The sequence below is a fragment of the Haliotis cracherodii genome, unplaced genomic scaffold (assembly GCF_022045235.1).
Source record: "Haliotis cracherodii isolate W230 unplaced genomic scaffold, xgHalCrac1.p SCAF_23, whole genome shotgun sequence".
NCBI lineage: Eukaryota > Metazoa > Mollusca > Gastropoda > Lepetellida > Haliotidae > Haliotis > Haliotis cracherodii.
The window spans coordinates 13,305,863-13,329,366 of record NW_027266279.1 but is presented as its reverse complement, the minus strand read 5'-3'; the positions used below and the strand labels follow the sequence as shown (position 1 = coordinate 13,329,366).

Below are 23,504 nucleotides of genomic sequence, written 5' to 3'. Positions count from 1 at the left end.
CTTTACGGCATTGATAGTTTACGACAACATCTCAGACCAGTTTATGGCAATGTCGATCAAATCAATACGTTTAAAAGACTTAAGATTGTCGACCCCTCTAACATATCCCGGAGGGGTCATTATTGTTTTAGAGCTCACCAAATTGAGTGCTCCGTCATATCTAGCAGCCATTTGCCCTGGGAGTGAAACAAATTAATGGAAGTCCATCTGCTGACGCTCTGTGGTCAAGCATATGTGACTGTTTGTCTAATACGGACATGGTTGATAGAGGAGCATCATTTGAAAGGGATGAGAATCTATTCTGAGATTCAATCTGACAGTAATCTGGGGTCTTCTGTGTGGGCAACCGCCAAACACTTGGGCCATTACCATCATCTAATCATAGAAAGGTTTAGGAGAGGTGGGGCAGTCTTATGGTTAAAGTGTTCGCTCGTCATATAAAAGGTTCGATTTCCAATAAGGGTACAAACTCTGAAGCCCATTAGAGTGTTTGTAGAATTAAACCGATATATAAAAAAAAAACTAAATTCAAAACGTCAACATCAGAGTAGAATCAGTCTTGATAATGTACCGAAGCAGATTCCATAGGGCGAAAAAGGCAAAAATAGTATGGATCAATGAAAATCGGCGACACCAGGTTTTCGCGAAAAGGACAATTCGTACTCCGCGCCTCCGATAGCACCCTCCACTCATAAAATTTCAGAAAAAAAATTATTATTTGTCTGTTGCTCAACGCCACGACCATCAGTACTCTTGCCATAAGACTGCGTCCTGTAAACAGTCTGACAAGTGGATCCGGTGATCAGACACCACGCTGACAACCAAGTGACAGCAGGCCTGACCACCCAATCTGTTAAAGTATATAAGTGCAGGTGAGCAAGTGGAGGTCATAGTTTGGGATAACAATGCGTATCGTGTTGACAAGCGACACGCCATAGTTAGAAAATTCATCTGCATGTCTGCCATAAAATGTTTAAAATGTACTTTGACTGAAAACCGTAGCTGGGAGTTTGTTACACTGTTTCATGGTTTTCTCTTTAAAATCATTTTCCTAGTATTAAATAAAAAAAACCCATCTGATTCTGTAGTTGTAGCTGATAACAATATATAATCATGATATAAAATCCCAGTCCCCCCCCCCCCCCCCCCACCGCCACCTCACTCCTATACACCCTCTCCTTCCTCCCCCCCTTTCCCTCCCTTCCTCCCCCCCTCTTTTCCCCCCTCCCTCCCCACCCATCCATCCACCACTCACTTCTTTGATGGAAAGGGAATATACTGACTGATACGAAAATGTTTTGATTCACGAATAGTTTATTTCAAAACTATAGATGTGCGAACAAGGCATCCGATCCAGTTCTGTGACGTCGTTCTGTGCATGATCCTGTCGAAGCGTGTTACTTGCCGATGCTGAAGTCGGACATGCAGCAGTAGAGGTTAGTGCTGCCACAGTCGTCCCCGGTACGCTTCCCCATACAGAACACGTTGGTGAACATGCTGTAGCAGGCCCCACCGTTCTTGTGACAGACACTGTCTAGAACTGAGCAGTCTGCAACAGAGGAGCGTTATCGATCTGTCATTTCGTAAAAAAGTGTGAGTCAGTATAAGCAGTATCCCATCACCATCACGGCTTTGGAGGCCAGGTATTTAGAGTGAGTGAATGTGGTTTAACGCCGCTTTTAGCAATATCCCATCACAATAACGGCTTTGGAGACCAGGTATTTAGAGTGAGTGAATTTGGTTTTACGCCGCTTTTAGCAATATCCCATCACAATAACGGCTTTGGAGACCAGGTATTTAGAGTGATCAAATTTGGTCTTACACCGATTTTAGCAATATCCCTTCACGGCTTTGGAGGTCAGGTATTTAGAGTGAGTGAATTTGGTTTTACACCGCTTTTAGCAATATCCCATCAGAATAACGGCTTTGGAGACCAGGTATTTAGAGTGAGTGAATATGGTTTTACACCGCTTTTAGCAATATCCTATCACAATAACGGCTTTGGAGACCAGGTATTTAGAGTGAGTGAATATGGTTTTACACTGCTTTTAGCAATATCCCATCACAATAACGGCTTTGGAGACCAGGTATTTAGAGTGATCAAATTTGGTTTTGCGCCACTTTTAGCAATATCCCATCACTATTACGGCTTTGGAGACCAGGTATTTAGAGTGATTGAATTTGGTCTTACACCGATTTTAGCAATATCCCTTCACGGCTTTGGAGGTCAGGTATTTAGAGTGAGTGAATTTGGCTTTACACCGCTTTTAGCAATATCCCATCACAATAACGCCTTTGGAGACCAGGTATTTAGAGTGAGTGAATATGGTTTTACACCGCTTTTAGCAATATCCCATCACAATAACGGCTTTGGAGACCAGGTATTTAGAGTGATTGAATTTGGTTTTGCGCCGCTTTTAGCAATATCCCATCACTATAACGGCTTTGGAGACCAGGTATTTAGAGTGATTGAATTTGGTCTTACACCGCTTTTAGCAATATCCCATCACAATAACGGCTTTGGAGGTCAGGTATTTAGAATGAGTGAATTTGGTTTTACACCGCTTTTAACAATATCCCATCACAATAACGGCTTTGGAGACCAGGTATTTAGAGAGAGTGTATATTGTTTTACGCCGCTTTTAGCAATATCCCATTACTATCACGGCTTTGGAGACCAGATATTTAGAGTGAGTGATATGGTTTTACGCCGCATTTAGCAATATACCATCGCTATCATGTCTTTCACGGCAGAAATTAGCCTCACAGCTTTAACCACAAGGCTATCACATCACCCTCGTTTTCAGAATGGGAGTGACGTGGGTTTTAACGCCGTTTTTTATGTCAATTATTTCATGTCGAGTCACATGGGGGAACCGAAACCCGGAAGTGACGCAGAACGGAGGATTTCATCTCTCGGTCACCAATACTGAGTATATATCGATATGTGAGTCTGGGATTGAAACCCAGGACCAGCGGATCATTGATGGCAAGGAACTCGACTCGCAGTGCATTGTTTCGTCTTTGACGACTGCCCCTTCAGATACTACCTTTAACCACTGCCCATTCAGATACTACCTTTGACGACTGCCCCTTCAGATACTACCTTTGACCACTGCCCCTTCAGATACTACCTTTAACCACTGCCCATTCAGATACTACCTTTGACGACTGCCCCTTCAGATACTACCTTTGACCACCGCCCCTTCAGATACTACCTTTGACCACTGCCCCTTCAGATACTACCTTTGACGACTGCCCCTTCAGATACTACCTTTGACCACTGCCCCTTCAGATACTACCTTTGACCTCTGCCCCTTCAGATACTACCTTTGACATCTGCCCCTTCAGATACTACCTTTGACGACTGCCCCTTCAGATACTACCTTTGACCACCGCCCCTTCAGATACAACCTTTGACGACTGCCCCTTCAGATACTACCTTTGACCACCGCCCCTTCAGATACTACCTTTGACCACTGCCCCTTCAGATACTACCTTTGACGACTGCCCCTTCAGATACTACCTTTGACCACCGCCCCTTCAGATACTACCTTTGACCTCTGCCCCTTCAGATACTACCTTTGACATCTGCCCCTTCAGATACTACCTTTGACGACTGCCCCTTCAGATACTACCTTTGACCACCGCCCCTTCAGATACTACCTTTGACCACTGCCCCTTCAGATACTACCTTTGACATCTGCCCCTTCAGATACTACCTTTGACCACTGCCCCTTCAGATACTACCTTTGACCACTGCCCATTCAGATACTACCTTTGACGACTGCCCCTTCAGATACTACCTTTTACCACTGCCCCTTCAGATGCTACCTTTGACCACTGCCCCTTCAGATACTACCTTTGACCTCTGCCCCTTCAGATACTTCCTTTGACTTCTGCCCCTTCAGATACTACTTTTGACCACTGCCCCTTCAGATACTACCTTTGACCACTCTCCCTTCAGATACTACCTTTGACCACTGCCCCTTCAGATACCACCTTTGACCTCTGCCCCTCCAGATACTTCCTTTGACCACTGCCCCTTCAGATACTACCTTTTACCTCTGCCCCTTCAGATACTACCTTTGACCTCTGCCCCTTCAGATACTACCTTTGACCACTGCCCCTTCAGATACTACCTTTGACCACTGCCCATTCAGATACTACCTTTGACCACTGCCCCTTTAGATACCACCTTTTACCTCTGCCCCTTCAGATACTACCTTTGACCTCTGCCCCTTCAGATACCACCTTTGACCACTGCCCCTTCAGATAGTACCTTTGACGACTGCCACTTCAGATACTACTTTTGACCACCGCCCCTTCAGATACTACCTTTGACCACTGCCCCTTCAGATACCACCTTTGACATCTGCCCCTTCAGATACTACCTTTGACCTCTGCCCCTTCAGATACTACCTTTGACCTCTGCCCCTTCAGATACTTCCTTTGACCACTGCCCATTCAGATACTACCTTTGACCACTGCCCATTCAGATACTACCTTTTACCTCTGCCCCTTCAGATGCTACCTTTGACCACTGCCCCTTCAGATACTACCTTTGACCTCTGCCCCTTCAGATACTTCCTTTGACCTCTGCCCCTTCAGATACTACCTTTGACCACTCTCCCTTCAGATACTACCTTTGACCACTGCCCCTTCAGATACCACCTTTGACCTCTGCCCATTCAGATACTTCCTTTGACCACTGCCCCTTCAGATACTACCTTTGACCACTGCCCCTTCAGATACTACCTTTGACCTCTGCCCCTTCAGATACTACCTTTGACCACTGCCCCTTCAGATACTACCTTTGACCTCTGCCCATTCAGATACTACCTTTGACCACTGCCCATTCAGATACCACCGTTTACCTCTGCCCCTTCAGATGCTACCTTTGACCACTGCCCCTTCAGATACTACCTTTGACCTCTGCCCCTTCAGATACTACCTTTGACCACTGCCCCTTCAGATACTACCTTTGACCACTGCCCCTTTAGATACCACCTTTGACCACTGCCCCTTCAGATACTACCTTTGACCTCTGCCCCTTCAGATACTACCTTTGACCACCGCCCCTTCAGATAGCACCTTTGACCTCTGCCCCTTCAGATACTTCCTTTGACCACTGCCCCTTCAGATACTACCTTTGACCACTCTCCCTTCAGATACTACCTTTGACCACTGCCCCTTCAGATACTACCTTTGACCTCTGCCCCTTCAGATACTACCTTTGACCTCTGCCCCTTCAGATACTACCTTTGACCACTGCCCCTTCAGATACTACCTTTGACCTCTGCCCATTCAGATACTACCTTTGACCACTGCCCATTCAGATACCACCGTTTACCTCTGCCCCTTCAGATGCTACCTTTGACCACTGCCCCTTCAGATACTACCTTTGACCTCTGCCCCTTCAGATACTACCTTTGACCACCGCCCCTTCAGATACTACCTTTGACCTCTGCCCCTTTAGATACTACCTTTGACCTCTGCCCCTTCAGATACCACCTTTGACCTCTGCCCCTTCAGATACTACCTTTGACCACCACCCCTTCAGATACTACCTTTGACCTCTGCCCCTTCAGATACTACCTTTGACCACTCTCCCTTCAGATACTACCTTTGACCTCTGCCCCTTCAGATACTACCTTTGACCACCGCCCCTTCAGATACCACCTTTGACCTCTGCCCCTTTAGATACTACCTTTGACCTCTGCCCCTTCAGATACTACCTTTGACCTCTGCCCCTTCAGATACTACCTTTGACCACCGCCCCTTCAGATACCACCTTTGACCTCTGCCCCTTCAGATACTTCCTTTGACCACTGCCCCTTCAGATACTACCTTTGACCACTCTCCCTTCAGATACTACCTTTGACCACTGCCCCTTCAGATACTACCTTTGACCTCTGCCCCTTCAGATACTACCTTTGACCTCTGCCCCTTCAGATACTACCTTTGACCACTGCCCCTTCAGATACTACCTTTGACCTCTGCCCATTCAGATACTACCTTTGACCACTGCCCATTCAGATACCACCGTTTACCTCTGCCCCTTCAGATGCTACCTTTGACCACTGCCCCTTCAGATACTACCTTTGACCTCTGCCCCTTCAGATACTACCTTTGACCACCGCCCCTTCAGATACTACCTTTGACCACTGCCCCTTCAGATACTACCTTTGACCCCTGCCTTTTCGTCGTTCCGTTAGCATATTTCCATTTTGGATGTGAACAATATAGTACAAAGTCTAAAAGTTTAAAATATGGTACTACTTGTTACCATGCCTGTCGCTCAGACACAGACACACAGACACACAGACACACACACACACACACACACACACACACATATTGAACGCGACTTTAGTGGTATATGCATTTGAGAACCTTGAGACAATTTACACGGCAGCATGCCTCCGTGAGAGGGCGCTGTCACATCTAACAGTATCTCCACGTAGCTGCCACGTGTGTATTACTCGCACGTACCTTACACACAATGGCAAACTACCTGTATAACATATTACCATGCGTGGCCTCCACTGTGAACAAGCACGTCTCTAGATCTGCGCATCAACAACACATCTGTGTCTACCATATGTCCGAAACTTACTTGCGATTGCCAAGCAGAGAAGAAGAACACACGCAGTGGCCAACCTCATTGTTTGCAGTACGACAGGACGTCCAGCTATCGCTTGTACAAACAACCACTTTTATATAATCGACACTCCTGGCGTATATCATAGGTCAATATACATGGTTTACGGAAGCCTTTTAGGAACATGTTTGTTTGTTTTCTTGAAATTTCAAGATACTAAGTTGAAGTTTCAAGATGCTATGTTGTAATTTCAAGATAATAAGTTGAAATGATATATGATTATAACTTGAAATTTCAACATAGCATCTTGAAATTGAAGATATATTGAAATTAAACATGCTGTGTTGAAATTTCAAGATTAGTTGAAATTTGATAATTATCAAATTGAAATTTCAAGAAAGTAAGTTAAAGTTTCAAGATATTATGTTGAAATTTCAAGATACAAAGTTGAAATTTCAAGATATCTACTAAGTTGAAATAACCAGATAATGATCTTCAAATAACAAGATAACAAGTTGAAAATTTAAGATTTTAACATGAAATTGCAACGTATGTATTTTGAAATTTTAACAAAGCATCTAGAAATTTCACTTACTATCTTGAAATTTTAAGAAAAAAAATACAAGTGGTCCTAAAAGGCTTCCTTATTGCTTTGATAGTGGCCAAGGATCCTCTCGTTACGTCTTATCTTTAGACAGGATCACAGAAAATGTTGGAAATAGTGAGTGAGTGGGTGAGTGGGTGAGTGAGTTTAACGCTGCTTTGAACATGTCCACCACTTGGGTGAAAACCGCGAGCACGGGTATGGTGCTGACAAACCTTGAAATATTATCGGGGCGAACTGGGATTCGAACCCACGATTATAGGTTTCTGGCGTGTCCAAGGGAAACAACTCTGCAGAGCGAATTTCGACGCCTGGGACGACTGGGCACCCGTGCCCCCAAATGTTGGAAATAGCAGGGCTCAGTTACAGAAACAATATTAACACAAGACGGTTGTAACAAATCTCACATGTTAATAACGCAGTATGAAGTTGGTTGGTTGGTTTTTTAACGCCGCACTCAACAATATTCCAGCTATATGACGGCGGTCTGTAAAATAATCGAGTCTGGGACCAGACAGTACGATGGCATGCATCAACCAAGTCAGCGAGCCTGACCACCCGATCCCGTTAGTGTCCTCTTACGACAAGGATGGGTTGCTGAATACCTATTCTACCCCGGAACTTCACGGGTCCCACGCAATTGGGATCGATGACATCCATCAACTAAGTCAGCGAGCCTGACCACCCGAGCCTGACCGTTAGTCTCCTCTTACGACAAGCATATTTACGGCAAGCATGGGTTGCTGAAAACCTGTTCTACCCTGGATCTATACGGGTCGTTACGGAAAGGGGCGAGTGGTGACGAATGGGTTCACCTCTCAACTGTTGGCAATGAAATATGTCAAAAAGAAACACTGCCTGAACGTGATCTACAATCGCAACATACAACGCTCTGACAATAGGCGTCAAGGATGTACGTTCACATCATGCAACCTAACATTAGTTCACACTAAAAAAACCTCCACAGAAAAGCAGATCAAAGGAGAAATGTCAACCTCGAAAAACTGAAACAAGGGTAATTTCAACTGAGAATATCACACAAGAAACGTACAAGTTAAACAACGATCTCATCATTATTCTGGGTTTGTGTTTTGAGTTTTTTGGGGGGTTGTTTTTTTATATAAACGGAAGTCGTTGAGAGTGCATGGACGCCATCTATCTTAAAACGCGATTTTTCGACGAAGTGGAAGAAACAGGAGATGAAGAAGGGAGATGAGGTCACCCATTTCCGCATCAACATCATGCATTATTCAAGTAGTGGATATGCAGATATCGCCTCTCCAAGTTAGATTCCCAACTCCTAGTCGCTTTCCGTTACAGCTGTGATGTCGTGGAACCATTGGCAATGATGAGTTCCTTGGAAGTTTGCTGAAACATATATTCCAAATCTAGGTTCAGAGAAATTTAATAACGGTTCCGAAGCAATCGGGAAGTGCAAAGCATCCAAGAAGTCGTAGATTGTCAAGCATGGCATTTATAAATGGAGACTTGATCGTGACGTTAAGATTGGCTAAGTGGATTGTCAAGAACTGCGTTTGTGGATCGAGATTTGATTATGACGCTGAAATAGAAAGGGTCTCCTCGATAATCTGACGATCTCAGTTACATTGCAAGTGACATGCGAATGTCTTAGCCCTAGAAGTGCTTTGGGAACGAGACTACGTGAATTTGTTATGAAGGAGAACATGATTCTGTTATAAACTCGGCAAGTAGACCCCATGTAAAACAGTTCACGATTTATTGGTTTTTATCGGTCGAAATATTAGCTTGTGGTTAATAGCCAGTCCGGAGAAACATGAAAAATACCAACAAATCTGTGTAATTCGCACTTAAATCTCTATCGCAATGACAGTGACACTTTCATTTAAATGTAACCTCTGAAAACACTTCACAGATGTGGGGAATATAAACTGGGTCTGACGAGTGAACGCTTTCATCCTCAATGCTACCCTTCTCACTACCAGTGGGGCATGGGTGGCCCAGTCGTATAAGGCGCCGCAATTCGCTGGGCAGAAACCTATGATTCTGGGTTCGAACCCCGGTTCAACCCGATTATGTTTCTCGGTTCGTCAGCACCATGCCCTTTCTCGAGGGCGATATCTACATTTGGGCTTTCCTCACACAGTAAGCTGACACGTGACGTAGAATAATGTCCAGAGCGACGTTAAATCCAACACACTCACTCACTCACTCAATGACGTCACCAGGTGTACACGAGGAAACATGTACTGGCCAGTTGACGGCAAACATCACTCTAGCGGCAAGGTAAAGTGTCTTGAGGTTTCTCAATATATAGTGAGTGAGTGAGTATGGTTTTACGCCGCTTTTAGCAATATTCCAGCAATATCACGGCGGGGGACACCAGAAATGGGCTTCACACATTGTACTCATGTCGGGAATCGAACCCGGGTCTTCGGCGTGACGAGCGAACGCTTTAACCACTAGGCTACCCGACCGCCCTCTCAATATATAGGTCAAGACATTTGATACAGATTTGAAAATCCCAGCGTCATAGTATTGTGCACGCACGCACACAGACACACACACACACACGTACATATCTTCATGTTTAAAACATGGGACGAAGCATGCATGCACTAATGATTTCGCGCCCTCTCGGCATTGTTGTCAATTTACTGATACGCGTCATGTGTAACAACGTCACAATAGTAATGACGTCACAGACAACCATTGTTTCCAACATGACATATTACTTCTCCACTACAACTATGATTAAATGTGGATAATAAGGAGATAATAACAACTATGATTAAATGTTGATAATAAGGAGATAACTACAACTATGATTAAATGTGGATAATAAGGAGATAACTATAACTATGATTAAATGTGGATAATAAGGAGATAACTACAACTATGATTAAATGTGGATAATAAGGAGATAACGAAAACTATGATTAAATGTGGATAATAAGGAGATAACGAAAACTATGATTAAATGTGGATAATAAGGAGATAACGAAAACTATGATTAAATGTTGATAATAAGGAGATAACTACAACTATGATTAAATGTGGATAATAAGGAGATAACGAAAACTATGATTAAATGTGGATAATAAGGAAATAACAACAACTATGATTAAATGTGGATAATAAGGAGATAACAATAACTATTATTAAATTCGGATAATAAGGAGATAACTACATATCTATCGTATACTCGTTTCGTGAGAGCAATATCACAATACTGATCTCTATATTCAGAATGTCAAATGTCGACACAACATAGAAATTGGGTTCCAGAACGGTACATTGTTTTCAAACGAGACTTTGAACTTTGACGATCACAGTGATTCTACGGTTGTAAGAAACAGATTTCAAGCAAATAAATGTGAAACGTCAACACCGGAGTAAAACAGTCTCGATTATCCGCCGAAAGAGATTCCATTCCTTTCAAAAAGCAAAATAAAGATGAAACTTATATGAATGGATCTCTGAAAATCAGTCATGACACCAGGGCTCACTTGCAAAAAGCGATCTTATTGCTAAGATGATCGCAACTCCCATACTTTAAAACACAGGCTTACAATAATCATTGCCCAGGTGTTCGCAAAAAGTGTAAGCATGTTCTGTCCTCAAGAGTGAGTGAGTCAGTCAGTTTGTTAAACACCGCTTTTAACAGTTTTCCAGTTATATCACGGCGTGAAAGCTTAATGTGGGAGGAAAGACCGAAGTGATGCAGGTCTCAGACGTTTACCACTTCGGTGAAACCCACGAGCACGGGTATGGTGCTGACAAACCAAGAAACATAATCGGGGCGAACCGGGATTCGAACCCACAATCATAGGTTTCTGGCATGCCTAAGGGACGCAACTCTGCACAGCGAATCGCGGCGCCTTAGACGACTGGGCCACCCATGCCCCCTGTCCTCAAGAAATACGCATCATTCGCTGAAGGCAGTGCTGACGTAATATCGGTTACCTCACTAATTACACATCAAATGTTGGGCCATGGCATCAATTTATCCAAGCAAAGGTCTTTGACTTAACAAATCCTGACTTGTTCGCCCACGACGAGAACACATATAACAGTGAACATACACAAATCGCATCGATCGTTTATATTCCTTTACTCAATACACCAACAAAGAAAACAAAGGCAGTATTTGTTCACCCCATGTGATAATAGCTCTGCGCTTATCCAAACACTGTTCTACAATTATATCGACTGTGTGCCTAGACTTATGGGAAAAGGAAGTTCAGAAGGTGACACAATCACCAGGTTTTCCAATAAAAAGGACAAAAGCAGATCACCTTATTCCATTTTTCAAAAATGTTTTTTAATGTATCCTCTTTTTGTGAGGACTTATTTTAGGTACTGACCCTACCTAATTATTACCTTTCCCACACTATCTGGTAAATTGTTAATCCATGAGCATCGATCTACACAACTGGGATAGGATGGCATGCATCAACCAAGTCACCGAGCCTGACCGCCCGATCCCGTTAGTCGCCTCTTACGACAAGCATGGGTGACAGAAGACCTATTCTCTTCCCGGATCTTCACGAGTCGGATTTTACAGTGAGATACCATGCCGCTGTTTAAATGAGTGAGTGAGTTGGGTTTAACGCCGCTTTTAACAGTATTCCAGTTATATCACGGCGTTTCAGCTTAATGAGAGAGGAAATCCCGAAGTGATGCAGGTCTCGGACGTTTACCACTTCGGTGAAACCCATGAGCAGGGTATGGTGCTGACAAACCTAGAAACATAATCGGGGCGAACCGGGATTCGAACCCATAACCATAGGTTTCTGGCGTGCCCAAGGGACGCAACTCTGCACAGCGAATAGTCTTCAGGGTGCAGGACAGCCAATGCAGTAGCCTTCTTCTGGTTTAAACAAGATATGGGTGATACCAATCTATATGTTTATAAATTGAGTGAAAGAGTTTATGACTGCACAATTCAAGATAGGCATGCATCGCTAGATACCACATCACTTGAATTTTATGTCTAAAAAGCTGAATTTAGCTTGTGAACATTATATTTTAAACATTAATATTTTTGAGTATAAACGACTGCTTACTAAATTTAGAAGTGGTCATAACACCATTGGTATCCAGTTGGTTCGTAGAGGTTTAGTAAGCTGTGATGACCAAACTGCTTTGTACTAGCATTGTAATGTAATTGAAGACGAAATGCATGTTATATAGTGAGCGGAAATATTTAATTCCCAAACCTTTAAGTGATAACTATTATTCATTACAAAGAATATGTCAGTCAACAAATGTTAATGTCATGTTGCACGCCGTGATATAACTGGAATACTGTTAAAAGCGGCGTTAAACACAACTCACTCACTCACTAATGTCATGTTAAATTTTGCCAGGTTCCTGAATTGTAAATTCACAGGAAGACAAAGCACCTGTTTATCTTCCCTTAAGAAATAACTCTATGTAAAATGGTACTTGTAAACCTTTTTGATCTATGGGTTTGATTGCCTTCATGCAAATCAAACTGTCTGTCTGTCTGTTTAATAGGAATACCTCACTCAGATACAGAATACTGACTCCGAGCCGACCAGTCATTATTAAGCCCATTAAAACCAAGCGGCAGGCAGGGTAACAACAAGTGCCATCTTTAAACGTCTTTTGATATGACGCGGCTGGGGATCGAACCATACTATCACTAGATAACGGAGGGGCTGATATAAGCAGTAATTTGGATGAGCACAAGTATATATAAGACAAACACATAACGTTATCTGTAGCTTTACCTAGTGATAGCTTATACAGTAAACTACGCTTATAACGAACTCGAAGGGACTACTATTTTCAGTTCGTTATAACCGTAGTTTATAAGCATATATACAGCATAACTACAGCAAATAGTCGGGACTAAACAGTAAGTTCGTTATATCCGTCAGTTCGAATTAAGCGTGTCCGTTATAACCGTAGTTTACTGTAATTTCTTCAACAGTGTCAACAGTGATCCAATTTTGGATAACCTACCAAGGCCGTCTGTATTATATTGCGTTTCTTAATTTCCCGTCGGCCCTCAATGACTGTCACGCTCAAACAAATATCAACCAATTCGCCCACCTGAAAATAAATCAACGTGCTTTAGAAAAACTTAATGGCTTTCCATTTTATAAAACGAATTCTCGTAACGTATTATCGGAAAGATGTCAGTAACAACCGATGCCCCCTTTTTTTTCGTCTTGTAATCCATCTTTTTCTATTCTTTTTTCTTTTTCAATATATCCTTTAAGTCCCATCACCGAATACAGCAACTGCTGCATTTGGAATAGATCACAAGGATGCCGTGTGTTTATCAGCAAATTTAAACACATTTCACAAAATTCATAACTCTTTGGTTCAAGATTAAGATTGTGAGCCATTCATCACGTCCTGATATTTAACATCTTGTCCGTTTTTATGAGTAAGTTGGGTTTAACTCCGCTTTGAACAGTATTCCAGTTAGAGCACGGAGACCGCCTCCGTGGTCTAGTGGTAGAGCGTCCACCCGGAGAGCGGAAGGTCCGGGGTTCGATCCCCGGCCGCGTCATACCAAAAGACATTAAAAGATGGTACTTGTTGTTACCCTGTCTGGCGCTCGGTATTAAGGGGCTAAAACAAGGACTGGTCGGCTCGGAGTCAGTATACTGTGTCTGAGTGGGGTATTCATGTTAAACTGCAGCATGGTATCTCAGTGAGCTGGCACTATAAATTGGCATCAATCCGGACTAGTACAAGCAGCCACACAAACACACACACGTACATGCACGTCGCTATATAAGTGCAATAATCTTGGACGCGATGTTAAACCCCATTTCACCTAACCACCTAATGTCGGAGGAAAGCCCGAAGTGATGCAGGTCTCAGACGTTTACCACATCGGTGAAACCCACGAGCACGGGTGTGGTGCTGACAAACCTAAAAACATAAACCAGGATTCGAAACCACAATCATAGGTTTCTGGCGTGCCCGAGGGACGCGACTCTGCACAGCGAATCGCGGCGCCTCAGACGACTGGGCCAACTGTGCCCCCTTTGTCGGTTGTAAACCAGATGGGCTTTATGTTTATTGATTTCGGTCGCCCCTGCCCCAAGAGGCTGAGCATGTAGATGAATAACTCTCGGGATAACGTGGACGACCTGCGCAGGAGGTAATCTGATCAGAAATAACACTTTACGGCATTGATAGTTTACGACAACATCTCAGACCAGTTTATGGCAATGTCGATCAAATCAATACGTTTAAAAGACTTAAGATTGTCGACCCCTCTAACATATCCCGGAGGGGTCATTATTGTTTTAGAGCTCACCAAATTGAGTGCTCCGTCATATCTAGCAGCCATTTGCCCTGGGAGTGAAACAAATTAATGGAAGTCCATCTGCTGATGCTCTGTGGTCAAGCATATGTGACTGTTTGTCTAATACGGACATGGTTGATAGAGGAGCATCATTTGAAAGGGATGAGAATCTATTCTGAGATTCAATCTGACAGTAATCTGGGGTCTTCTGTGTGGGCAACCGCCAAACACTTGGGCCATTACCATCATCTAATCATAGAAAGGTTTAGGAGAGGTGGGGCAGTCTTATGGTTAAAGTGTTCGCTCGTCATATAAAAGGTTCGATTTCCAATAAGGGTACAAACTCTGAAGCCCATTAGAGTGTTTGTAGAATTAAACCGATATATAAAAAAAAAACTAAATTCAAAACGTCAACATCAGAGTAGAATCAGTCTTGATAATGTACCGAAGCAGATTCCATAGGGCGAAAAAGGCAAAAATAGTATGGATCAATGAAAATCGGCGACACCAGGTTTTCGCGAAAAGGGCAATTCGTACTCCGCGCCTCCGATAGCACCCTCCACTCATAAAATTTCAAAAAAATTTTTATTATTTGTCTGTTGCTCAACGCCACGACCATCAGTACTCTTGCCATAAGACTGCGTCCTGTAAACAGTCTGACAAGTGGATCCGGTGATCAGACACCACGCTGACAACCAAGTGACAGCAGGCCTGACCACCCAATCTGTTAAAGTATATAAGTGCAGGTGAGCAAGTGGAGGTCATAGTTTGGGATAACAATGCGTTTCGTGTTGACAAGCGACACGCCATAGTTAGAAAAGTCATCTGCATGTCTGCCATAAAATGTTTAAAATGAACTTTGTCTGAAAACCGTAGCTGGGAGTTTGTTACACTGTTTCATCGTTTTCTTTTTAAAATCATTTTCCTAGTATTAAATTAAAAAAAACCATCTGATTCTGTAGTTGTAGCTGATAATAATATATAATCATGATATAAAATCCCAGTCCCCCCCCCCCCCCCCCCGCCACCTCACTCCTATACCCCCTCTCCTTCCTCCCCCCCTTTCCCTCCCTCCCCCCCCCCCCCCCTCTCTTTACCTCCCTCCCTCCCCACCCATCCATCCACCACTCACTTCTTTGATGGAAAGGGAATATACTGACTGATACGAAAATGTTTTGATTCACGAATAGTTTATTTCAAAACTATAGATGTGCGAACAAGGCATCCGATCCAGTTCTGTGACGTCGTTCTGTGCATGATCCTGTCGAAGCGTGTTACTTGCCGATGCTGAAGTCGGACATGCAGCAGTAGAGGTTAGTGCTGCCACAGTCGTCCCCGGTACGCTTCCCCATACAGAACACGTTGGTGAACATGCTGTAGCAGGCCCCGCCGTTCTTGTGACAGACACTGTCTAGAACTGAGCAGTCTGCAACAGAGGAGCGTTATCGATCTGTCATTACGTAAAAAAGTCAGTATAAGCAGTATCCCATCACCATCACGGCTTTGGAGGCCAGGTATTTAGAGTGAGTGAATATGGTTTTACGCCGCTTTTAGCAATATCCCATTACTATAACGGCTTTGGAGACCAGGTATTTAGAGTGAGTGATATGATTTTACGCCGCATTTAGCAATATACCATCACTATGACGGTTTTGGAGACCAGATATTTAGAGTGAGTGATATGGTTTTACGCCGCATTTAGCAATATCCCATTACTATGACGGCTTTGGAGACCAACTATTTAGAGTGAGTGATATGGTTTTACGCCGCATATAGCAATATCCCATTACTATCACGGCTTTGGAGACCAGATATTTAGAATGAGTGATACGGTTTTACGCCGCATTTAGCAATATCCCATTACTATCACGGCTTTGGAGACCAGATATTAAGTGTGAGTGAATTTGATTTTACGCCGCATTTAGCAATATCCCATCGCTATCACGGCTTTGGAGACCAGATATTTAGAGTGAGTAATATAGTTTTACGCCGCATTTAGCAATATCTCATCGCTATCACGGCTTTGGAGACCAGATATTTAGAGTGAGTGATATGGTTTTACGCCGCATTTAGCAATATGCCATCGCTATCACGGCTTTGGAGACCAGATATTTAGAGTGAGTGATATGGTTTTACGCCGCATTTAGCAATATGCCATCGCTATCACGGCTTTGGAGACCAGATATTTAGAGTGAGTGATATGGTTTTACGCCGCATTTAGCAATATACCACGCTATCACGGCTTTCACGGCAGAAATTAGCCTCACAGCTTTAACCACAAGGCTATCACATCACCCTCGTTTTCAGAATGTGATTGACATAGGTTTTAACGCCACTTTGTATGTCAATTATTTCATGTCGAGTCACATGTGGGAACCGAAACCTGGAAGTGACACAGAACGGAGGATTTCATCTTTTGGTGACCAATACTGAGTATATATCGATATGTGAGTCTGGGATTCGAACCCAGGATCAGCGGATCATTGATGGCAAGGAGCTCGACTCGCAGTGCAATGTTTCGTCTTTGAAGACTGCCACTGCCCCTTCAGATACTACCTTTGACCGCTGCCCCTTCAGATACTACCTTGGACCTCTGCCCCTTCAGATACTACCTTTGACCTCTGCCCCTTCAGATACCACCTTTGACCACTGCCCCTTCAGATACTACCTTTGACCTCTGCCCCTTCAGATACTACCTTTGACCACTGCCCCTTCAGATACTACCTTTGACCACTGCCCCTTCAGATACTACCTTTGACCTCTGCCCCTTCAGATACTACCTTTGACCACTGCCCCTTCAGATACTACCTTTGACCACTGCCCCTTCAGATACTACCTTTGACCTCTGCCCCTTCAGATACTACCTTTGACCACTGCCCCTTCAGATACTACCTTTGACCACTGCCCCTACAGATACCACCTTTGACCTCTGCCCCTTCAGATACTACCTTTGACGACTGGCCCTTCAGATACTACCTTTGACCACTGCCCCTTCAGATACTACCTTTGACCTCTGCCCCTTCAGATACTACCTTTGACCTCTGCCCCTTCAGATACTACCTTTGACCACTGCCCCTTCAGATACTACCTTTGACCACTGCCCCTTCAGATACTACCTTTGACCACTGCCCCTTCAGATACCACCTTTGACCCCTGCCTTTCAGATACAATCATTTCGTCGTTCCGTTAGCATATTTCCATTTTGGATGTGAACAATTAAATAGTACAAAGTCTAAACGTTTAAAATATGGTACTACTTGTTACCATGCCTGTCGCTCAGACACAGACACACACACACACACACACGCACACGCACACGCACACACACACACACACACAAACACAATATTGAACGCTACGTTAGTGGTATATGCATTTGAGAACCCTGAGACAATTTACACGGCAGCATGCCTCCGTTAGAGGGCGCTGTCACATCTAACAGTATCTCCACGTAGCTGCCACGTGTGTACTACTCGCACGTACCTTACACACAATGGCAAACTACTACCTGTATAACATATTACCATGCGTGGCCTCCACTGTGAACAAGCACGTCTCTAGATCTGCGCACCTACAACACATTTGTGTCTACCATATGTCCGATACTTACCAACGACTGCCAAGCAGAGAAGAAGAACACACGCAGTGGCCAACCTCATTGTTTGCAGTACGACAGGACGTCCAGCTATCACTTGTACTAACAACCACTTTTATATAATCGACACTCCTGGCGTTTATCATAGGTCAATATACATGGTTTACGAAAGCCTTTTAGGGACATGTTTGTTTGTTTTCTTGAAATTTCAAGATACTAAGTTGAAGTTTCAAGATGCTATGTTGTAATTTCAAGATGATAAGTTGAAATGATATGTGATTATAACTTGAAATTTCAACATAGCATCTTGAAATTTGAAGATATATTGAAATTAAACATGCTGTATTGAAATTTCAAGATGCTTAGTTGAAATTGATATTAAATTGAAATTTCAAGAAAGCAAGTTAAAGATTCAAGATATTATGTACAGTTGAAATTTCAAGATACAAAGTTGAAATTTAAAGATATCTACGTAGTTGAAATAACAAGATAATGATCTCCAAATAACAAGATAACAAGCTGAAAATTTAAGATTTTAACATGAAATTGCAACGTATGTATTTTGAAATTTTAACATAGCATCCAGAAATTTCAACTAAGTATATATCTTGAAATTTTAAGAAAAAAAATACAAGTGGTCCTAAAAGGCTTCCGTATTGCTTTGATAATGGCCAAGGATCGTCTTGTTATGTCTTATCTTTAGACAGGAGCACAGAAAATGTTGGAAACAGTGAGTGAGTGAGTGAGTGAGTGAGTGAGTGAGTGAGTGGGTTTAACGCTGCTTTGAACATGTCCACCACTTGGGTGAAAACCGCGAGCACGGGTATTGTGCTGACAAACCTTGAAACATTATCGGGGCGAACCGGGATTCGAACCCACGATTATAGGTTTCTGGCGTGTCCAAGGGAAACAACTCTGCAGAGCGAATTTCGGCGCCTTCGACGACTGGGCACCCGTGCCCCCAAATGTTGGAAATAGCAGGGCTCAGTTACTGAAACAATATTAACACAAGACGGCTGTAACAAATCTCACATGTTAATAACGCAGTATGAAGTTGGTTGGTTTGTTTTTTAACGCCGCACTCAACAATATTCCAGCTATATGACGGCGGTCTGTAAAATAATCGAGTCTGGACCAGACAGTCCAGTGGTTGATATCATGAGCATCGATCCACGCAATTGGGATCGATGGCATGCATCAACCAAGTCAGCGAGCCTGACCACCCGATCCCGTTAGTCGCCTTTTACGACAAGCATAGTCACCTTTTACGGCAAACATGGGTTGCTGAAGACCTTTTCTACCCCGCAATCTTCACGGGTCACGCAGTATGAAGCACTGTTCTTGTCAGCTCATTATTTACATCCCCCATTGACAAAATATAGCTATGTGGAGACACGCAAATATTACTTTGTGGACTGGCTTGATATCTTCCTAAGCGCAAAGTGTCATAAATCAATTACGTTTCGATTTTCAGAGGCTTCAGTCCATACAGATTTCAAAATTAGTGACTTCGTGGCTCCACCGTATCTCGAAACGGCGAACGGAGTCCGAAATGATTGAAGCCTTTTAAAACAAAACCCAATCTTGGTGAATTTAAAAGTCATCCTAAAAGGATTTCGGTTCGTTGGACTTTATTTGTTCGTCCTTGAAAGGCTTCCGCTCGCTCTCACTTGCAACAACAACATATCACTTTGATAGTAACGAGTCAAGGTCACGAAAACTCGTTAATCCGGAGAGTGTAAATCATTATCGGCCGGATGAACGAATATGTCGCTTTCGCCCTTTCTCAACAAGCATGCCTTTCGGTTAAAATGTCGTTGTAGTATGGTCATTCACAGATAAATGTTGTCTAAATTTTATGACTTAGTGCCCCTATGAATGTAAACATGTGCACTCAAAACAATCTCTTTTTTCATTACTCATCCGTCTAAAGGGAAAATTTGGCGGAAACTCACGTAAACCTTGACTTTAAAATTGCTCTCCGGTCATATATTCAAGCTTAGAATTATTTGATACGCTAAGTTGTTTTTTTAAGATTATCACCATTAGCTACCAGACTGAGCATTCCAGTAAAGAAAGTCTTATCCATTATTCCTTTTCAATGTAGGTGAAGTGAAATTGGGTTTAACGTCGCGTCCAAGTTTATTGCACTTATAGCCGATCAGTCCTTGTTTTAGCCCCTTAATGCCGAGCGCCAGACAGGGTAACAACAAATACCATCTTTTAACGTGTTTTGGTATGACGCGTCCGGGGATCGAACCCCGGACCTTCCGATCTTCGGGCGGACGCTCTACCACTAGACCACGGAGGCGGTCTCCTTTTCAATGTTAACTTGGAATGCGTATCGACATTTAGAAGTTGGATGACTCAAGACAAGGACTGTTATGGATAACAACTTCTTTGTTCTACACACGCAACGTTTCAAGGCTAATTGGTGTCCCTTCATCAGTTGAAATGATTTGAGACGAGTTTCAGCAGCCGAGAAAATTCGATCATTTGATCCTCCTTGTGATGCCACAAAGCGTGGATACGTGCAGGAGTACCTTCAATTGATCACAGAATTGCAATGAATCACTAAGTCCATATCACCGATGGTTATCTGAAAATCACTGGCCAAATTAATTGGACTTACTTTTTGAGTCGGGTCAATCTCGAGTCAACACGTTAAAGTACCACCAGAAATGTTACTGGAAATTGGGAAATGGAGATCGTTTCACTCGGGGTAATGTCTTGGTGATTGCTTTTATTTAAATACAGTAAACTACGTTTATAACGAACACGCTTTTAACAAACTGACGGATATAATGAACTGCTTTTGGTGAGTGAGTGAGTATGGTTTTACGTCACTCGGGGCAATGTCTTGGTGATTGCTTTTATTTAAATACAGTAAACTACGTTTATAACGAACACGCTTTTAACAAACTGACGGATATAACGAACTGCTTTTGGCTTTTAACAATATTCCAGTAATTTCAGGGCGGGGGACACCAGAAATGGGCTTCACACATTGTACCCATGTCGGGCATCAACTGCTTTTGGTCCTGTGCATTTGATGTATATATGCTTTATAACGAATTCCGGTTATAACGAACAAAAAATAGTGGTCCATTTGTGTTCGTTATAACCGTATTTTACTGTATTTAATTTTCAGCATCAGTAGATTAGAAAAAGCTACTTTCCCAATACCTTCATTATCGCTATCCACATAGAAGTGGTTAGCACCCAATGACCAGCTCGCCAAAACACACCCAACGAAATTGACACACGCCTCGTGGGTCGAGAAGTCCGTGCTTTAACACAAACAACAACCGATAGCACATATAGTGACAAAGTAATCCAATATTGAAGAACTACATTAATTTAAACCTACCTTGATGATATCATATCCTGCTAAAGCCAAGCATAACGAAAGGCGATATCTGACCCCAAATACAAACCAAACACCGAGGGGTACTGAACGTGTCTTGCCTCGTCAACAGTCCAAAGCAGTCTCTCAGTCGTTTGAGGTTCAGTGTCGAGTTGCGTCCCTTGGGTGTACCAGAAAACCAGTGATTGAGGGGTATGTACATACTAATGTTTCGATGAATCGATTGGAACTTTTATGGCAATGAAATGTGTTAACCTTGAATGGTTTATGATACATAGAGAATCCGCTTTTATCAACAAATGTTGACATATTTGATATCAAAAGACACGAGGGTGAGATTTTATTTATCATTTAACACCATTTTCAGTTTGTAGACAGTAATAAGCAGTGTCTTAAAACCCTCTAATGCCACGGGACCATATATGGTCCCTCATTTTTCACACCCTAATACTGCCATGGGACCATATATGGTCCCTCACTTTTCACATCATATATTGCCCCGTGAAAATGTCCCTTTCCAACTGAGAATAAAGATGTCAAACACTAAGTGCGCAAAATCAAAATTATAACCATCATCACCCTAATCATCTCAGCTTTAACATCGTGTAAGCATATTTTATACAGTGCTACGGATCGCGAATTATGGTGAGATGAATAAAGTGGTTACCGAGCTTCACGACCTTTTTCTGTGCGAATGGCGGCGATTTTTTATTATGCACCCATGTCACATGCACGTAACTATTATAATATCAGACAGCCAATTTGAAAAAGGAATCTGATCAGACTGGTAAAAAAAACTTTACTTTTCCCCACTGTACAGTTATTGGCGTCAGAGTACTAACGTTTTGTCCGCAACAGAAGTTTTTTGTTCAAATATTGCATATGTTTATCGACTGTGTGTCATGGTGATTTAGCACGACACTAGAGACGAAACGACAGTGCAGATTGTCTTTCTGTTTATGATACTGATTTACAGAAAATATTCAAAACAAAGATATGGAAATATAGCTATGATCGTTTATATTAAGGTGGTATAGTGTATATTTATGGGCAGAAAGTTCATGATCAAAACCTAAACATTGAATGGCCATGCCCGAAGTGATCGACAGGGCACATTCGCATCATATCTGTATCGCGATTTCTTGTCTACCTATATGTCCTTTATGCTCGCCCGTTTAGACAAATAAATGCTACTTTTTTCATATGAAATGACTAAGAGTCATGTGTGATTGCTTCGTTGTGCCTGACTACCTGACCGTGTGAATGACTTGCCCTAACTGTTTCACATTTTGTCGCAAAAGGAGATTTCAAACGTGTGGCCACTACATCTAACGTGAATCGACGCCAAACAAATTGTGTCATGGTCGTTTTCACATGTGGTAGCTCGGCCCCCGTTTCTATCGATGGTACGCGATACAAACATAATACAACTACTGAAAACATCAACATAACTTCTACAATGATGCCAGCAATACCTTTTTGCATAAGGGGTATCCGCTTATGGATACGATGTGCTGTAAAGTTCGTTTTCGATTTGTTTTTCCTTTCATTGAAACTGTGATAATGGCGCTATGATTGTTTTGCTAAAATAGCATTATCCGTGAGTCTAATGTACATAGTACATGCTGTGACTGTACAAGATAATTGATAACCAATTGTGTATGCTTATATATCATCAAATACACATTACTAATCTCCTCAGAAAATGGAATATATTATCATAACACGACAGGTCGTATTTCAGACATTCTGCCATGGGTATTAGATCTGATTAATATTAGTTTACAAATTGTTGATGTACACTGTACTCTCGATTAACGTATGATAATCTATTGCAAGTCTTCAACTCTTATTTGATGTGTTATCTGAAATGTCAGCAATGAGCAAACTTCATTTTTTCGTTACAATCTTACAATATTAAATAGACGGTCGGTGATTTCCCGCCGCTGTGAATTTGTCGTCTGGACGGTGCGCGTGTTGTGACGTGGATGTCGTCACGTGAAACAGCTGATCTGATGTTGTGGTAGTATAATGGATACACATGGTTTCATTTTTCAA

General features: G+C 42.6%; 2 long non-coding RNA genes across 2 annotated transcripts; both read right to left on the bottom strand.

Annotated features, from left to right (window-relative positions):
- Positions 1–1,296: 1,296 nt before the first annotated feature.
- On the bottom strand, positions 1,297–6,724 carry LOC139471839 (uncharacterized). The gene is made up of 2 exons (XR_011653869.1): positions 6,620–6,724; positions 1,297–1,549 (listed from the first exon to the last, which is right to left on the bottom strand). It is a non-coding gene; the product is annotated as an uncharacterized lncRNA (long non-coding RNA).
- Positions 6,725–15,657: 8,933 nt separating this feature from the next.
- Positions 15,658–18,201, bottom strand: LOC139471831 (uncharacterized). Its single transcript, XR_011653867.1, has 2 exons — positions 18,095–18,201; positions 15,658–15,910 (listed from the first exon to the last, which is right to left on the bottom strand). It is a non-coding gene; the product is annotated as an uncharacterized lncRNA (long non-coding RNA).
- Positions 18,202–23,504: the final 5,303 nt, after the last annotated feature.